We start from the raw sequence: 17502 nt of genomic DNA on the forward strand, positions 1-17502 counted from the left end.
TTCCCCCCCTCCCCTCTTCCCCCCCCCCCTCCCCTCTTCCCCCCCTCCCCTCTTCCCCCCCTCCCCTCTTCCCCCCCTCCCCTCTTCCCCCCCTCCCCTCTTCTCCCCCTCCCCCTCCCCTCTTCTCCCCCTCCCCTCTTCTCCCCCTCCCCTCTTCCCCCCTCCCCTCTTCCCCCCCTCCCCTCTTCCCCCCCCTCCCCTCTTCCCCCCCCCTCCCCTCTTCCCCTCCTCCCCTCTTCCCCCCTCGCCCGCCCTCTTCCCCGCTCGCTCGCTCCCTTCCCCTTCCCCCCCGCCCGCTCGCTCCCCCCCCCCCCCCACGGCCCGCTCGCTCCCCTCCCCCACGGCCACGTGCTCTCTCTTCCAACAACAACATGCCCTCAAAAATGCCTCGGCACTTCAGCTAGTGTCAAATAAATCAGCTTAGCTTTAAACACATTGTTGTGGATTTTTTCGTTCCCACCTGAGTGTTTTGCATCACCTGGTTGGAGCTCAGAAAGGACAATCTGGGGGGAGGCTTGTATGGTGTGAACAAAACTATAGACTGGACACAGTCCATCAGGGCCACACTGAGAGGCAAACGCCACTTTAGTCTTTCACGTCTCTCTTCACTGACAGCAATGTCCCCATGCAGGTTAATCTCACGGCCGCGCTCTTCCATGGGTCACAGATCCTCGGCACGGAACAGAAGACTCCTTTACAACTGTGTTTATAGTCAGGAAGAACAACGGTGAATGCTGGAAACGTGCTGTCAAATCAGAGATTGTTGTCAAACTGCGATCTGTTCCTGACTGAAAGTGAAATGGCAGGGTTAAGTTTCCAGTCTAAAAATGACTGGTAATTAATCTATGAATGTTTAATGTGTTTGTAGAATCATAGAATGGTTACAGCACAGAATGTGGCCATTTGGCCCGTTGAGCCTGTGCAGGCTCTCTGCAAGAACTCTTCAGCTCGTCCCACTCCCCCACCCTTCCCTTGGAGCCCTGCAAATTTTTGTGCTTCAGACACTGATCAAATTCCCTTTTGAAAGCCACAATTGAATCTGCCTCCACCACCCTTTCAGGCAGTGTATTCCCGATCCTAACCACTCACTGCGTAAAAAGTTTTTCCTCATGTCACCTTTGGTTCTTCTGCCAATCACCTTAAATCTGCGTCCTCTGGTTCTCGACCCTTCCACCAATGGGAACAGTTTCTCTCTATCTACTCTGTCTAGACACCTCATGATTTTGAACACCTCTATCAAATCTCCTCTCAATCTTCTCTGCTCTAAGGAGAACAACCCCAGCTTCTCCAGTCTATCAAGGTAACTGAAGCCCCTCATTCCTGGAATCATTCTCGTAAATCTTTTCTGCACCTTCTCTAAGGCCTTCACATCCTTCCTGAGGTGGTGCCCAGAATTGGACACAGTACTCCAGTTGGGGCCGAACCAGTGTTTCATCATCAGTTCCACACTTTTGTACTCTATACCTCTATTTATTAAGTCCAGGGTCCCGTAAGCCTTTTTAACTGCTTTCTCAACCTGCCCTGCCACCTTCAAGGATTTGTGCACACATACCCCTCGGTCTCTCTGTTTGTGCACCCACTTTAGGATTGTACCATTTAGTTTACATGTCCTCTCCTCATTTTTTCCACCAAAATGTATCACTTCACACTTTTCTGCGTTAAATTTTATCTGCCACATGTCCGCCCATTTCACCAGCCTGCCTATGTCTTCCTGAAGTCTATCACTCTCCTCCTCACTGTTCACTATACTTCCAAGTTTTGTGTCATCTGCGAATTTTGAAATTGTGCCCTGTACACCCAAGTCCAAGTCATTAATATATATCAAGAAAAGCAGTGGTCCTAGAACTGACCCCTGGAGAACACCACTTTATAACTTCCTTCAGTCCAAAAAACAACCGTTCACCACTACTCTCTGTTTCCTCTCACTTAGCCAATTTCGTATCCATGCTGCCACTGTTCCTTTTATTCCATGGGCTTCAACTTTGCTGGCAAGCCTATTATGTGGCACTTTGTCAAATGCCTTTTGGAAATCTATATACACCACATCAACCGCATTTCCCTCATCAACCCTCTCTGTTACCTCATCAAAAACTTGATCAAGTTGGTTAAACACGATTTGCCTTTAACAAATGCATGCTGGCTTTCCTTAATTAATCCACACCGATCCAAGTGACTATTAATTTTGTCCCTGACTCTGTTTCTAAAATCTTCCCCACGACCGAGGTTAAACTGACTGGACTGCAGTTGCCGGGTTTATCCTTACACCCTTTTTTGAACAATGGTGTAACATTTGCAATTCTCCAGTCCTCTGGCACCACCCCTGTATCTATGGAGAATTGGCATATTATGGCCGTGATTTCCTCCCTCAATTCCCTCAGCATCCTAGGATGCATCCCATCCACTCCTGGTGATTTATCTACTTTAAGTACAGCCAGTCTTTCTAATGCCTCCTCTTTATCAATTTTTATCCTATCCGGTATCTCCACTACCTCCTCCTTTACTATGTCTATGGCTGCATCCTCTTCCTTGGTGATGACAGATGCAAAATACTCATTTAGTACCTCAGCCATACCCTCTACCTCCATGCGTAGGTCTCCTTTATGGTCCCTAATCTGCCCCACCCCTCCTCTTACTACCCTTTTACTATGTAAATGCCTATAGAAGACTTTTGGATTACCTTTTATGTTGGCTGCCATTCTATTCTCATACTCTCTCTTTGCCCCTCTTAGTTTCTTTTTCACTTCTCTGACCTTTCTATATTTTGCCTGATACTCAGATGTATTTGCAAACTGACATGTCATATGTGCTCTTTTTCTGTTTCATCAAATTCTCTAACTCTTTCATCATCCAGGGAGCTTTGACTTTAGTTGTCCTGCTTTCCCCCCTCTTGGGAATGTACCTCAACTGTACCTGAACTACTTCCTCTTTAAAGGCAGCCCATTGTTCCATTACTGTTTTGCCTGCTAATCTTTGATTCCACTTTACCTGGGCCAGATCCGTTCTCATCCCACTGAAATAGGCCTTCCCCCCCCAGTTAAACATTTTTACTCTAGATTTCTCCCTATTCTTTTCCATAGCTAATCTAAACCTTAAGATACTATGATCACTGTTCCCCAAAAGAGAGGCCTGTGTTGGGAGCAGGGAGAGCGGCGGTACAGTGAGTACTTAAACTCACTTTCAAGGGCTTTTTTACAGAGGCTTACCAATCTCACAGACCGGCGGCGGCATTCCTGTGTCCCTGATGACCATGTGTGTGGGAAGTGTATCCAACTGCAGCTACTGACAGACCGCATTGCGGCGCTGAAGCTGAGAATGGATACATACTGGAGCATTCGCAATGCTGAGGACATCATGGATAGCACGTTTAGGGAGTTGGTCACACCGCAGGTAAAGGCGGCACAGGAAGGAAGGGAATGGGTGACCACCAGGCAGAGTAGTAGGTGCAGGCAGGTAGTGCAGGGGTCCCCTGTGGCCATCCTCCATTCAATCAGATATATGACTTTGGATATTGTTGAGGGAGATGGCTTATCGGAGGACGGCAGCAGCAGCCAATTTCCTGGCACGATGGGTGGTCCTGCTGCACAGGACAGGAGGAAAAAGAGCGGGAGAGCTATAGTGATAGGGGTTTCTATTGTAAGGGGAATAGATAGGTGTTTCAAATTCTGGGGACATTGGAACCGATTGTGGAGGAGGTGGGACCAGTAAAAACTGGACGGTTTGCACCTGGGCAGGACCAGAGCCGATGTCCTAGGGGGAGTGTTTGCACGTGCTGTTGGGGAGGGTTTAAACTAAAATGGCAGGGTGTTGGGAACCTGTGCAAGGAGACAGAGGAAAGGGAAGCAAGGATAGAAACAAAAGACAGGAAGGAGAAAAGCAAAAGTGGAAGGCAGAGAATTCAAGGGTATAAATCAAACAGGGCCACAGTAAATAAGAATTCTAACAGGACTAAGAGTGTAAAAAAATCAAGCCTGAAGGCTTTGTGTCTTAATGCGAGGAGGATTCATAATAAGGTGGATGAATTAGCTGTGCAAATAGATGTAAATGGATATATAATTGGGATTACAGAGACATGGCTCCAGGGTGACCAAGACTGGGAATTCAACATTAAGGGGTATTCACTATTCAGGAAGGACAGGAAAAAAGGAAAAGGAGGTGTGGTAGCATTGCTGGTTAAAGAGGGGATTAACACAATAGTAAGGAAGGATTTTAGCTCTGATGATGTGGAATCTGTATGGGCAGAGCTGAGAAATAGCAAGGGGCAGAAACCGTTAGTGGGAGTTATATACAGACCCCCAAACAGTAATGCTGAGGTTGGGGATGGCATTAAACGGGAAATTAGAGACACGTGCATTAAGGGCACAGCAGTTATCATGGGTGACTAATCTACATATAGATTGGGCTAACCAAATTAGTCACAATACTGTGGAGGAGGAATTCGAAGAGTGTATTTCTATCCGTAGGGGATGGTTTCCTGGACCAATATGTCAAGGAACCAGCGAGAACAGTCCATCTTAGACTGGGTATTATGTAATGAGAGGATTAATTAGCAATCTTGTGTGAGGCCCCTTGCGGGCGTGATCATAATATGATAGAATTCTTCATTAAAATGGAGAGTGAAGTAGTTGACTCAGAGACTAGGGTCCTGAATTTAAATAAAGGAAACTATGATGGTATGAGGCACGAGTTGGCTAGGATGTATTGGGGAATGTTACTTAAAGGGTTGACGGTGGATAGGCAATGGCAAACATTTAAAGATTGCATGGATGAACTACAGAATTTGTTCATCCCTGTTTGCCATAAAAATAAAACAAAAAAGGTGACTCAACCGTGGCTAACAAGGAAAATTAAGATCCAAGGAGAGGACATATAACTTAGCCAGAAAAGGCAGCAAACCTGAGGATTGGGAGCAGTTTAGGATTCGGCAAAGGAGGACTAAAGGATTAATTAAGAGGGGTAAAATAGATTATGAGAATAAGCTTGCAGAGAACATAAAACTGACTGTAAAAGCTTCTATAGATATGTGAAGAGAAAAAGATTGGTGAAGTCAAGCGTAGGTCCCTTGCAGTCAGATTTAGGGGAATTTATAATGGGGAACAAAAATGGCAGACCAGTTAAATAAATACATACGTGACGGGGACGGGGTGGCATCGTCAGAACAGATGCGGCGTCTGTTCTGATGATGCCACCTTCCATACCAGTGCTTCCAACATGTCTTCCTTTTTCCTCAACCGAGGATTCCTCTCTATTGTGGTTGACACGGCCCTTGACCGTGTCCGTTCCATTTCCCGCACTTCTGCTCTCACCCCTTCCCCTCCCTCCCAGAACCAACTCCTCTTTCACCTCTACTCTCCAACCACCCTCACCCCAACTCTTCTTTCACATCTACTCTCCAATCCCCTCATCCCTACTCCTCTTTGAACCCTACACTCCAACCCCCTCACCCCAACTCTTATTGCACCCATACTCTCCAAACCCACACCGCAACTCCTCTTTCACCCCTACTCTCCAACCCCCACACCCCAACTTCTCTGTCACCCCTACTCTCCAACCCCCTCATCCCAACTCTTTCACCCCTACTCTCCAACCACCCTCACCCCAACTCTTTCACCCCTACTCTACAAAACCGCTCAGTCCAACTCCTCTTTCACCCCTACTCTCCAAACCCCTCTCACCACAACTCCACTTTCACCCTTACTCTCCAACCCCCTCACTTCAACTCCTCTTTCACCCTTAGGCTCCAACCCCCTCACCCCTTCTCCGCTTTGAATCCTACTCTCCAACCCGCTCACCCGAACTCCTCTTTGAACCCTACACTCCATCCCCCTCACCTCAACTCGTCTTTCACCCCTACTCTCCAACCCTCCTCACCCCAAATTCTTTCACGCCCTACTCTCCAACCACCTCACCCCAACTCCTCTTTCACCTCTACTCTCCAACCCCTTCACCCCAACTCATCTTTCACCCCTACTCTCCAAACCCTCACCCCAACTTCTTTTTCACCCCATCTCCTCTTTAATCCTACTCTCCAACCCGCTCACACCAACTCCTCTTTCACACGGACTCTCCAACCCCCCTCACCCCAACTCCTCTTTGAACCCTAAACTCCAACCCCCCTCACCTCAACTCCTCTTTGAACCCTACACTCCAACCACCCTCACCTCAACTACTCTTTCACCCCTACTCTCCAACCCCCTTACCCCACCTCCTCTTTCAGCCCTACTCTCCAACCCCCCTCACCCCAACTCCTGTTTCACCCCTACTCTCCAAACCCCTCACCCCAACTGCTCTTTCACCTCACTCTCCAACCCCCTCACCCCAACTCCTCTATCACCTCTACTATCCAACCCCTCACCCAACTCATCTTTCACCCCCACTCTCCAACCCCCCTCACTGCAACTCATCTTTCACACCTATTCTCCAACCCCCCTCACCCCACCTCCTCTTTCATGCCTACTCTCCAACACCCCAACTCCTCTTTCACTCCTACTCTCCAAACCCCTCACCCCAACTCCTGTTCCACCCCTACTCTCCAACCCCCCTCACCCAAACTCCTTTCACCCCTACTCTCCAACTCTCTCGCCCCAACTCCTCTTTCACCCCTATTCTCCAACCCCCCTCACCCCAACTCCCCTTTAATCCTACTCTCCAACCTGCTCACACCAACTCCTCTTTCACCCCTACTCTCCAACCCCCTTACCCCACCTCCACTTTCACCTCTACTCTCCAAACCCCCTCACCTCAACTACTCTCCAACCCCTCACCCAACTCATCTTTCACCCCCACTCTCCAACCACCCTCACCCCAACTCCTCTTTCACCCCAATTCTCCAACCCCCCTCAGCCCAACTCCTGTTTCACCCCAACTCCTCTTTCACCCTACTCTCCAAATCCCCTCACCCCAACTCCTCTTTCACACCTATTCTCCAACCCCCCTCACCCCAACTCCTCTTTCAACCCTACTCTCCAACCCACTCACCCAATTCCTGTTTCACCCATGCTCTCCAACCCCCCTCACCCCAACTCCTCTTTCACCCTTACTCTCTAAACCCCTCACCCCAACTTCTTTCACCCCTACTCTCCAACCCCCTCACCTCAACTCCTCTTTCACTCCTACTCTCCACCCCACCTCACCCCAACTCCTCTTTCACCTCTACTCTCCAACCCCTTCTCATCTTCCATTCACTTGAATTGAAAGTAAACAGACAGATTGTACCAATCAGGATTTGAAAGATTTTACAACAGATTCTAGTTTTTCTTAGAGTTGGGATCTTTCTCTATACTATCCACTCGCGGAATTAGATAGCAGACTTTCTCCTGTGAATATAGATCTGGGGTATTGGGCCATGATGTGTTCACTTGTTGACTCTAAACCTTTGCCATTTATTTGATGTGATCTGTTTACTTGTTCACTTGCTGATTGGATTCAAATTTAAATTAAAACTATGTTTGCAGGCATGATGTTCTATTCACACATCGAAGGTGAGAGAGATGCTGTGGTACACACGCTAAGTCCAGTAGCTGAAAGTCATTAACAGACTGAGTTTTGTGTTTAATGATCCTGGGTGTGTTACCGAGACCTTCCCTGGATACCAAGGCTAGGAGAGGCATTCTGGAAGATCTGGGGAGCTGGGACTTGTCCATGAGAGTAACCAAAGATATGAGAACTGAAATAATCTCGAGTTAGAAAGGAGGAAACACCCAAAAATGGAACCGTCAGTAACAGGACATTAATTAATCTCCTCTTATATGAAATAGGAGCAGGAGCAGGCCATTTGGCCCTTCGAGCCTGGTCTGCCAATCAATAAGATCATTGCTGATCTTCGACCTCAACTCCACCGGCCTGTACTATCCCCATATCTCTTGATTCCCTTAATATTCAAAAATCTATTGATCTCTGCTCAACGACTGAGCCTCCACAGTCCTCTGGGGTAGAGAATTCCAAAGATTCACCACCCTCTGAGTGAAGAAATTTCTCCTCATTTCATTCCTAAATCGCCAAACCTTTATTCTGAGACTGTGACCCCTGGTTCTAGATTCCATAGCCAGGGGAAACATCCTCCCTGCATTTACCTTGTCAAGTCCTGTAAGAATTTTGTAAGTTTCAATGAGATCACCTCTCATTATTCTAAAATATAATCTCGGAGACATCAAATATCGACACACTGTGTTCTTTGAAATATCAAAATATTAAACTCCAGCCTGGTTATATGGGTTATTAACATCACCAGAAACAAACTCCAACTGTCACGATGAACATGGTTCATTCCTGGATGTGATTAACAGAAGGAATAACAGCAGAATCCAATCTCTGCATTTACTTGTGAAGTCACTGGTGCCTCAGTAGGCTAGATGACTGAGTGAATCTCTTCCCATACATGGAGCAGGTGAACAGACTCTCCCCAGTGTGAACTCCCTGGTGTGTCAGCAGGCTGGATGAGGGAGTGAATCACTTCCCACAGTCAAATCAGGTGAATGGCCTCTCCTTGGTGTGAGTACTTTGGTGTGTTAGCAGGTGCGATGACTGAATGAATCCCTTCCCACACTTAGAGCAGGTGAACGGCCTCTCCCCAGTGTGAACTCGCTAGTGTTTCAGCAGGCTGGATGAATCAGTGAATCTTTTCCCATACCCAGAGGAAGTGAACGCCTCCTCCCCAGTGTGAGTATGTTGGTGTGCTGTGAGGCCGGATGACTAAGCAAATCCTTGCCCACATTCAGAGCAGGTGAATGGTCTCTCCCCAGTGTGAACTCGCTGGTGAGTTAGAAGGTTGGATGACTGAGTCAATCCCTTCCCACACATGGGGAAGGTGAACGGTCTCTCCCCAGTGTGACTGTGATGATGAATTTCCAGCTGGGATGGGTAACTGAATCTCTTCCCACAGTCCCCACATTTCCCTGCTTTCTCCATGGTGCGGGTATCCTTGTGCCTCCCCAGGTTGGACGATCAGTTGAAGCCTCGTCCACACACACAACACGTGCACGGTTTCTCCCCGCTGTGAATGGTGCAATGTTTTTTCAGGCTGTGTAACTGGTTAAAGCTCTTTCCAAAATCAGTGCACTGGAATACTCTCACTTGTGTGTGTGTGTGTCTCGGTGCTTTTCCAGTCACAATGATACTTGAAATCTTTTCCCACAGATGGAACAGACAAACATTTCTCCGTCCACATTCAAAGTCTGATGATATTCATGTCCTGATGAATTGAGGGACTCTGTCAGATCTTGATGAGATGTTTTGTTTGAGTTTCCTCCCCTTCTAATACCCTGTAAAAGGAGTTTACAAAACTCATCACTCTACGTACAGGATAGAAATTTAGAACAGACAATTCTAGTTTCTTTGGAACATTCCTTTCCTGTTCCCCAAAGCTGTAAATCCCCATTCCACACATTTTCCCTCCTCCCTGTGTTGAAATCCAAACCAAACGCATTTGCATCAAACTTTTTTCCTCTATTCCCAGTTTTCTGTGTGCCACAACTCTGTGTTCAGTTTGATACTAACTGGTTCCACTCTCTCCCTCTCCTGCCCTGAAGGTGATTCGTCTGACTGGTTTCATTTCTGCACTAACTTGTTCTGCTCCTCCCCTGAAGGTGCCGACTCTGTCTGGGTTCAGTTATGCAATAACTGGTTCCTTTCTCTCCCTCTCCTGCCCTGAAGGTGTTGATGCTTGGCTGGGTTCATTCCTGCATGAACTGCTTTCTCGCCCTCCTTTGAAGTTGCTGACTCTGCCTGCATTCAGTTCTACAATCATTGGGTTCCCTTCTGGAAGAGATAAAGTCAGTGACGGTCTCAGAATTGATGGTGTGGTGTTCAGTATTGGAGTCATGGTCCAGGGGAGGCAGGAGGAGTTGTGTCTCCAAGAAAAGGGTTAATCATACTAGCAACCATGTTTTTCCAAACTGACGAGGTAATCAACTGAAGAAACTAATAGGGCCTCAAACACCCCTTCCAGGTGAAACAGCGATTTACTTGTACTTTTTGCAATTTAATATACTGTATTCGCTGCTCACAAAGTGGTCTCCTCTACATTGGGGAGACCAAACGCAGATTGGGCGACCGCTTTGCGGAACACCTCCATTCAGTCCATAAGGACCCTGAGCTTCTGGTCGCCTGTCACTTTAATTCTCCACTTCACTCCCACTCTGATCTCTCTGTCCTCGGTCTATTACATTGCTCCAATGAAGCTCAACATAAGCTCGAGGAACAGCAGCACCTCATCTTTCAATTAGGCGCTTTACAGCCTTCCTGACTCAACATCGAGTTCAACAATTTCAGATAATAATCCCTGCCCCTGTTTTTCAAGCTGTATGATTTTGCCATTCCATTTGCAACATTTTCACAGTGGCCCAGTAATTCCTCTCTCAACGCGTGAGTACGGTCGGGGTACTCACGCGTCTGGCCGGAGGAAATGCCCGTGTTCAGCATGCACAGCGCATGTGGGGTAAACCGGCATTTCCAGTCCTCTGAACGAAGGGGTTCAGAGGCACAGCGCGTGCGACTGCACAGGTAGCGCTTGCGCAGTGAACTTCATCGATTTCATTCATGGATTCAGTGAGGGTAAGTCCTTACAAGTTACACTTGAAAAAAGCATGTGTAAAGTTGCTCCAAGGCTGCGGAGGAAGATATATTTTATCGTGGAGCTTCTGAAAGGCAATATTTTTGTTTGGGAAAGGGAGAAAAGTTATTTTAAGAAATGCTGAGGTAAGTTTTAAAGTTTAAATTTTTTTTTTTTAAACGGGTTTTCAGTACGGTAGGTAAAAGGAGCAATTGTGGCTGTGTGAATTGAATGTGAGAATGAGTGTTCTAAAATGAGTAATGTAACATTTCCAACACTTTTAAGAAAGAAACTTTTCATCAGTAATAAGTAATTATGTATGTATGTCCGCATATATTCCTTTACGTATATGTATGTATGTTTTATATTCCTTTACTTATGTGTATGAATGTATGTTTTTAATTATGATTTTCCAATAAGTTACTTTCTCTGAAAGTCATAATTAAATACATACATTCATACACATAAGTAAAGGAATATATACATACACGCAAAGGAATATATACAGACATACATACATAATTACTTAAAAGAATATATTACTGATGAAAAGTTTCTTTCTTAAAAATGTTGGAGTCATTTTCACATTTAATAAACACAGCAAATTCAATTCACATAGCCACAATTGATCCTTCTACCTACAGTACTGAAAACCCCTTTTAAAAAACAAAAATAAACTTTAAAACTTACCTCAGCATTCCTTAAAATAACTTTCCTCCCTTTCCCAAACAAAAATATTGCCTTTCAGAAGCTCCACGATAAGAAATATCTTCCTCCGCAGCCTCTGGAGCAACTGTACTCATGCTTTTTTCATGTGTAAGTTGTAAGGACTTGACCTCACTGAAAGCATCAATGAAAGCGGCGAATTTTACTGCGCACGCGCTGCCTGTACAGTCGCACGCATTCTGCCTCTGAACCCCTTCGTTCAGAGGACAGGAAATGCCGTTTTTCCCCGCATGCGTTAACACTCCTTCCGTGACCATAACCATCTTCATACCAGCCATTAGGGTGGTTAGTCCTATGGCTTGAGGGTTTTACGGGCTCCCACAACCCATCTGAGGGGGGGGGGACACAAGTATCGCGCTGGATGTCCACCCAGAATTTATAGTTGGAGCTCCGACTCCACTTGCTGGGACTGTCTGGAGCGGGATTCGAAACCCTACTCCTTCTGGCCCAGCGGCGGGGATGCTTACCGCTACGCAAAAGGCCCACTCCGCGCAAAAGGTGACACCCAAATGCTTCCTGCGCCTTTTCCCTCCCCGTGACTGGAGCCCTATGCTGCCACTTGAAAGACCAAGCTATCATCTGTCCTTTTTGCGGCGCCTTTGACTTCTCATTACCAATGATGAGCAGGCGCTGTACCTCCACCTCGTTGAGGAGATTGCTGAGGTCATCATCAGTTCAATTGTGAGTTCTTTTAATGCCGTGAATTGTGCTCATTCCAGACATTTCACGTTGCTAATCGGATTGGGCCTTTGGCGTAGCGGCAGGATCCCCGCCGCTGGGCCAGACGGGGTAGGGTTTCGAACCCCGCTCCAGACAGTCCTGGCAAGTGGAGTCGGAGCTCCGGCTCTAAATTCTGGGTTGACATCCAGTGGGATATTTGCGTCTGTGGGTGTGGTGGCCCCCCCTCCTTGTATAGCTTGTGGGAGCCCGTAAAACCCTCCCGCCATAGGACTAACCACCCTAATGGCTGGTTCAAAGATGGTTACCGTCACGGAATGAGTGTTAATCATGGCCATAAATCCTTCCACCACTGCATACAGTTCCCCAAAGGGAACAGTGTGAAGACACGTATGACGACGACATTGCTAAATAAATAAATGGAATTTAAAAAATTCTTTTAGGGCTTTTAAAAGTCTTTAAATTGCTTTAATTCTGTTTAAAACTACTTCAGATTCTTCAAAATAATGTAAACGTTTTTAAAAGTTTATAAAAGTTACCAAAAGCTTCATAAAAATACCAAAAACCTATTTAAAATGCTGCTTTGCATGTAAAAATGCTTAGCAGCTTGTGAGAAACATTGGGGCGTGTCCTATTAAACTGAGACCTCAAGGGGCGTGTCTCAGTTGCACAGCGCGCTACAGGCTTCGCGCTGGCTGCACTCCTGGGCGGCGTGACGTCAGACGCTGCCCGGGAGTCAACATTTTAAAACAGCAATTCCAGGCGTCCCTGAAGCTCAACGGCCGGCGCGTCGGGTAAGTGCATATCGGGGGCTTGCACGCGCGGCAAGCCCCCGACCCGAATTTCTGGGCCAGTATGTTCTTTCAATTGCTTCCTCCCCTCCTACCCCCCCTCCCCCAGACCCCCGTCTCTGCACCTACTTAATATCTGTTACATTTCCAGCTTTTTCAAGTTCTGATGAAGAGTCCCAGACCTGAAATGTTAACTCTCTTTCTCTCTCCACAGATGCTGCTTGGCCTGCTGAGTATTTCCAGCATTTTCTGTTGTTATTTAATATAACAATGCATTGTCTTTATATTGTCTTTATGTTGACTTTTAGCTTGTGTGTTAAATAGGTAAGTATGATTCTTTACAGACCCTCCCTAACCCATCTCCATTTCTCCTTATTTACAGACACTTCCTGAGCAGTCTGCATTTATCCTTACTTAGATGCTCCCTGACCAGTCACCATTTCTCCTCCATTTACAGAGTCTCCCTGACCACTCACCATTTCTTCTCACTTACAGACTCTCCCTGACCAGTCTCCATTTCTCCTCCATTTACAGATGCTCCCTGACCAGTCTCCATTTCTCCTCCATTTACAGATGCTCCCTGACCAGTCTCCATTTCTCCTCCATTTACAGATGCTCCCTGACCAGTCTCCATTTCTCCTCCATCTACAGATGCTCCCTGACCAGTCACCATTTCTCCATTTATAGACGCTCCCTGACCACTCACCATTTCTCCTCCATTTACAGACGCTACCTGACCAGTCTCCATTTCTCCTCCATTTACAGATGCTCCCTGGCCAGTCTCTATTTCTCCTCATTTACACATGTTCCCTGACCAGTCTCCATTTCTCCTCCTTTACAGTCGCTCCCTCACCAGTTGTTGTCGTTTCTCCTCCATTTACAGACGCTCCCTGACCAGTCAGCATTTCTCCTTCATTTACAGATGCTCCCTGACCAGTCTCCATTTCTCCTCCATTTACAGACGTTCCCTGACCAGTCAGCATTTCTCCTCCATTTACAGACGTTCCCTGACCAGCCAGCATTTCTCCTCCATTTACAGACGCTCCCTGACCAGTCACCATTTCTGCTACATTTAAAGACGTTCCCTGACCAGTCAGCATTTCTCTTCCATTTACAGACGCTCCCTGACCAGTCACCATTTCTGCTACATTTACAGACGTTCCCTGACCAGTCTCCATTTCTCCTCCATTTGCAGACACCCCCTGACATTTCTCCATTTCTCCTGCATTTGCAAATGCTCCCTGACCAGTCTCCATTTCTCCTCCATTTATAGACGCTCCCTGACCAGTCACCATTTCTCCTTCATTTACAGATGCTCCCTGACCAGTCTCCATTTCTCCTCCATTTACAGATGCTCCCTGACCAGTCTCCATTTCTCCTCATTTACAGATGCACCCTGACCGGTCTCCATTTCTCCTTCATTTACAGATGCTCCCTGACCAGTCTCCATTTCTCCTCCATTTACAGATGCTCCCTGACCAGTCTCCATTTCTCCTCATTTACAGATGCACCCTGACCAGTCTCCATTTCTCCTCCAATTACAGACGCTCCCTGACCAGTCACCATTTCTGCTACATTTACAGATGTTCCCTGACCAGTCACCATTTCTCCTCCATTAACAAACGCTCCCTGACCCATCACCAGGTTCGAGAGTCTCGTGTCAACAACTTAAATACCTTGTTAGAAATGTAAGATGAGCAGATTCTCTGTCCTCTACCGTACCTTACATTGATCCATCAATCAGAGTAAACTTGCAAGTCCCGCATGGTCAGCCCGCTGGATGGAACCTCGGACGCCCTGAGCTTGATCTCCGGTGTCCCCAGTCCCGACTGCCCCCTTACATCAGGATCCCCTCACTTTTATAACCTGTAGTGATCCAGCTCTGGCACCTGACTCTTCTTTGTCTTCTCTGTTTGGTTTTGGGAGGAAGTGAGGGAAAGACAGCTGGAACTTCTCTAACCTATGATTTACAAGGACACTTTCCCTGGTTCCCGGCAGTTACTTTTCTTCAGTAATGTTCTCATTATCCCTAAACTACCCTGCCTGCTGCTATAGAATCATAGGCCTAGAAATTGGGTATAGCCCCGCTTGAGGCGTTAGAACTGGCGATGCGCAAATTTTATAGCCAGACTAAAATTATCACCGCTTGGCGCGATATTGGGTTGCATCATCTCCAAAGGGGATTGAGGCGCTAAATCAGCCATTGCACGGTGCTCTTAAGGCGCAAAAGGTCAGGTGCTACTCAATATCAACGCGGATGGGCACAGCGCAGGTGAACTCAATTACGGGAAAGCACGAGACCTCCAGGCCCCGGCCGGCTCCTAAAGGGGTGGGTCAGTCAGCCTGAGCTTCAACACCTCAGATTCGGCGCTCGCCCTAGTCTGGCGGTACAAACTTGTTCATCATGGAGAAGGTTAGGCAGAGAGCAGAGCGCTTCAGCACTGAGGCTCTGGACCACTTGGTGGCTGCAGTTGAACACCGTCGAGAGGTCCTGTGTCCGGATAATGGCAAGAGGCCGAATCAGAAGGCTTATCAACGATCTTGGAGGGAGGTTGCTGTGAGGGTGAACTCCAGCAGCATAGCGACCAGGACCCCTGTTCAGTGCAGGAAGAAATTCAATGACCTCACACGGATCGTTAGGGTGAGTGATGGTTTACCAAACTTGTGCTTCCCTCCATCTGCAGCTGACTTCGGGCACCCTGCTGCAATGATGCACCAATGGCCATCTGTCAGTATGCACCCATGGCCCTTTCTGGGCACACACATGGACAGATGTCTCAAGGCCTCATGTAAGGGCTCTTGCACCATGAGGGGCATGCGATGAGGTCTCAAGGCATCATGTAAGGGCTCTTGCACCATGGGAGGCATGCGATGAGGTCTCAAGGCATTGTGTAACAGAACCTTCCCTTCTTTCCCCTGCAGTCCAAGCTGGCGATGATTCGAAAGGAGCAGCGTCGAACCGGTGGCGGACCTGCACAAGTGGGCACTCTCACGGATCTGGTGGAGAGAGTGCACCAGATACTTGGAGGACGTCTGTCTGGTCCTGTGACCACTGCATCTGCCGACCCCATTACCGACAGCGAGGGTAAGACTCTCACCTTTTTCACCTGTTGCCTTCCACTTGGTCCCCCCGCCAGCATGCTTCCTCAGTGTGCAGCCATGTCAGAGCCTTGCCGCAATCTGGCATGCCTTGCAGCAAAGCTGTCCTTTTGCTAAAGCCACTCTTGCACCTCCCACTTTCAGATGAAGCAGCACCAACTTGGGCTCAACGCGTTGAAGCTGCCAGTGCCAGTGCCACCGGAGGCGAGGACCAGGAGGAATCCGGACCAGCCGTTGCAGAATCCGGGGAGCTGAGACATCTGCAGACTGGGGATAGTAGTCCCCTGGAGGGGACGGGGGGTGGCTCTGAGGATGAACCAGTTGCCGGAACAAGCGGCATGCAGCAACACATGGGGGATAGGCAAGTTCGGCCACCATCTCCCCGCAGCGCAAGGCAGGTCATCATGACTGCTGCACAGAGTGCAGATGAGGTCCGTTGCCTGGCTGAGATGAGCAAACAGGCCCGGGTCAGACACACGGAGCTGATGGCTGCAGTGGAGAAGATGCCTGATTCAATAGATTCATTGGCAAGGAGTATGTTGGACTTCGGGGCAACAATGGCAAGGACTCTGCAGGGCTTTGGCGCAACAATGGAGAGGACTCTCCAGGTGTTCGGGGAAACAATGGACAGGTCTTTCCAGGGCTTTGGGGCCACAATGGACAGGACTATCCAGGGCTTCGGCCCAACAATGGAGAGGACTGTCCACAGCTTTGAGTCAGCAATGGAAAGGACTGTTCAGGGCTTCGGACAATCCTTGGAAAGGTCTGTGCAGGGCTTGTCCGAGGCAGTGGAGCGGTCGGCACCTGCCTTGTCCGAAGCCATGGGAAGAACTGTCCAGGCCTTCTCCGAAGCACTGGCACCTGGCACACAGGTCCTCACTGTTGCCACACAGTCACTTGCTGGGCTCCTCCACAGCCAGATTGACGCAACGCGATCTCTCACTGCAGCCACCCTCTCTGCATCAGATAGGATCACCCCGGGCCCTTCCACTCCCGTACAAGGCCAGGAATCAGTGGAGCATGCGATTGTGGCGGATGAGCTAAGCCGCTCCCCTCAGATAGCAGTGTGTCATCCGACCATGGTGCAGGTGTCCTCTCTCGGCAGGAGACCATTGCACATGCCAGCGCTGGGACGCCTTCATTGCAGCTGCCACCACCTGCAGACCACACTGCTTCCAGCCATGGTCACAGCAAGCATCCTGCGTCCGCACCCTCCAAGCCCAGAGGTCGGCCAGGCCGTCCCTCAGGGGCTTCTGCGCTTCCAGACAGTCAGCAAGCATCCCCCAGCCTTGAGCCCGCCACTGGGGTCCAATTACGTAGGAGCAGCAGGAAGGGGAGGGGCTGGGCACGAAAGAGAAGTTGTTCTCCCTCAAGAAGCCAGTTGCAGAGGGAGGTGCTGAGACGTTTGTTTGTCCAAATTCAAGGACACCCTCACCTGCTGTTATATTTGCAGAAGGTTTGTTGAGTTTTGCGGCTTTGCCGAACAGTTCACAGTTATTTTGAAAGTTATGGTTTCTGCTCACATTACGTTGTTTAGCTGTAATGAAAGACTTTTGTGTCAATAAACAGAAGTTTCAATGTTGCATGGTGCATGTGACTACTTTCAGTGATGCTGGCATTCAGAGGCCCTCAAACATCCAAAGTGCGCATGAATTAAGACTC

Source organism: Somniosus microcephalus, chromosome 4, assembly GCF_052327205.1.
Source record: "Somniosus microcephalus isolate GS21.2 chromosome 4, FLI_Smic_1.0, whole genome shotgun sequence".
Classification (NCBI taxonomy): Eukaryota; Metazoa; Chordata; class Chondrichthyes; order Squaliformes; family Somniosidae; genus Somniosus; species Somniosus microcephalus.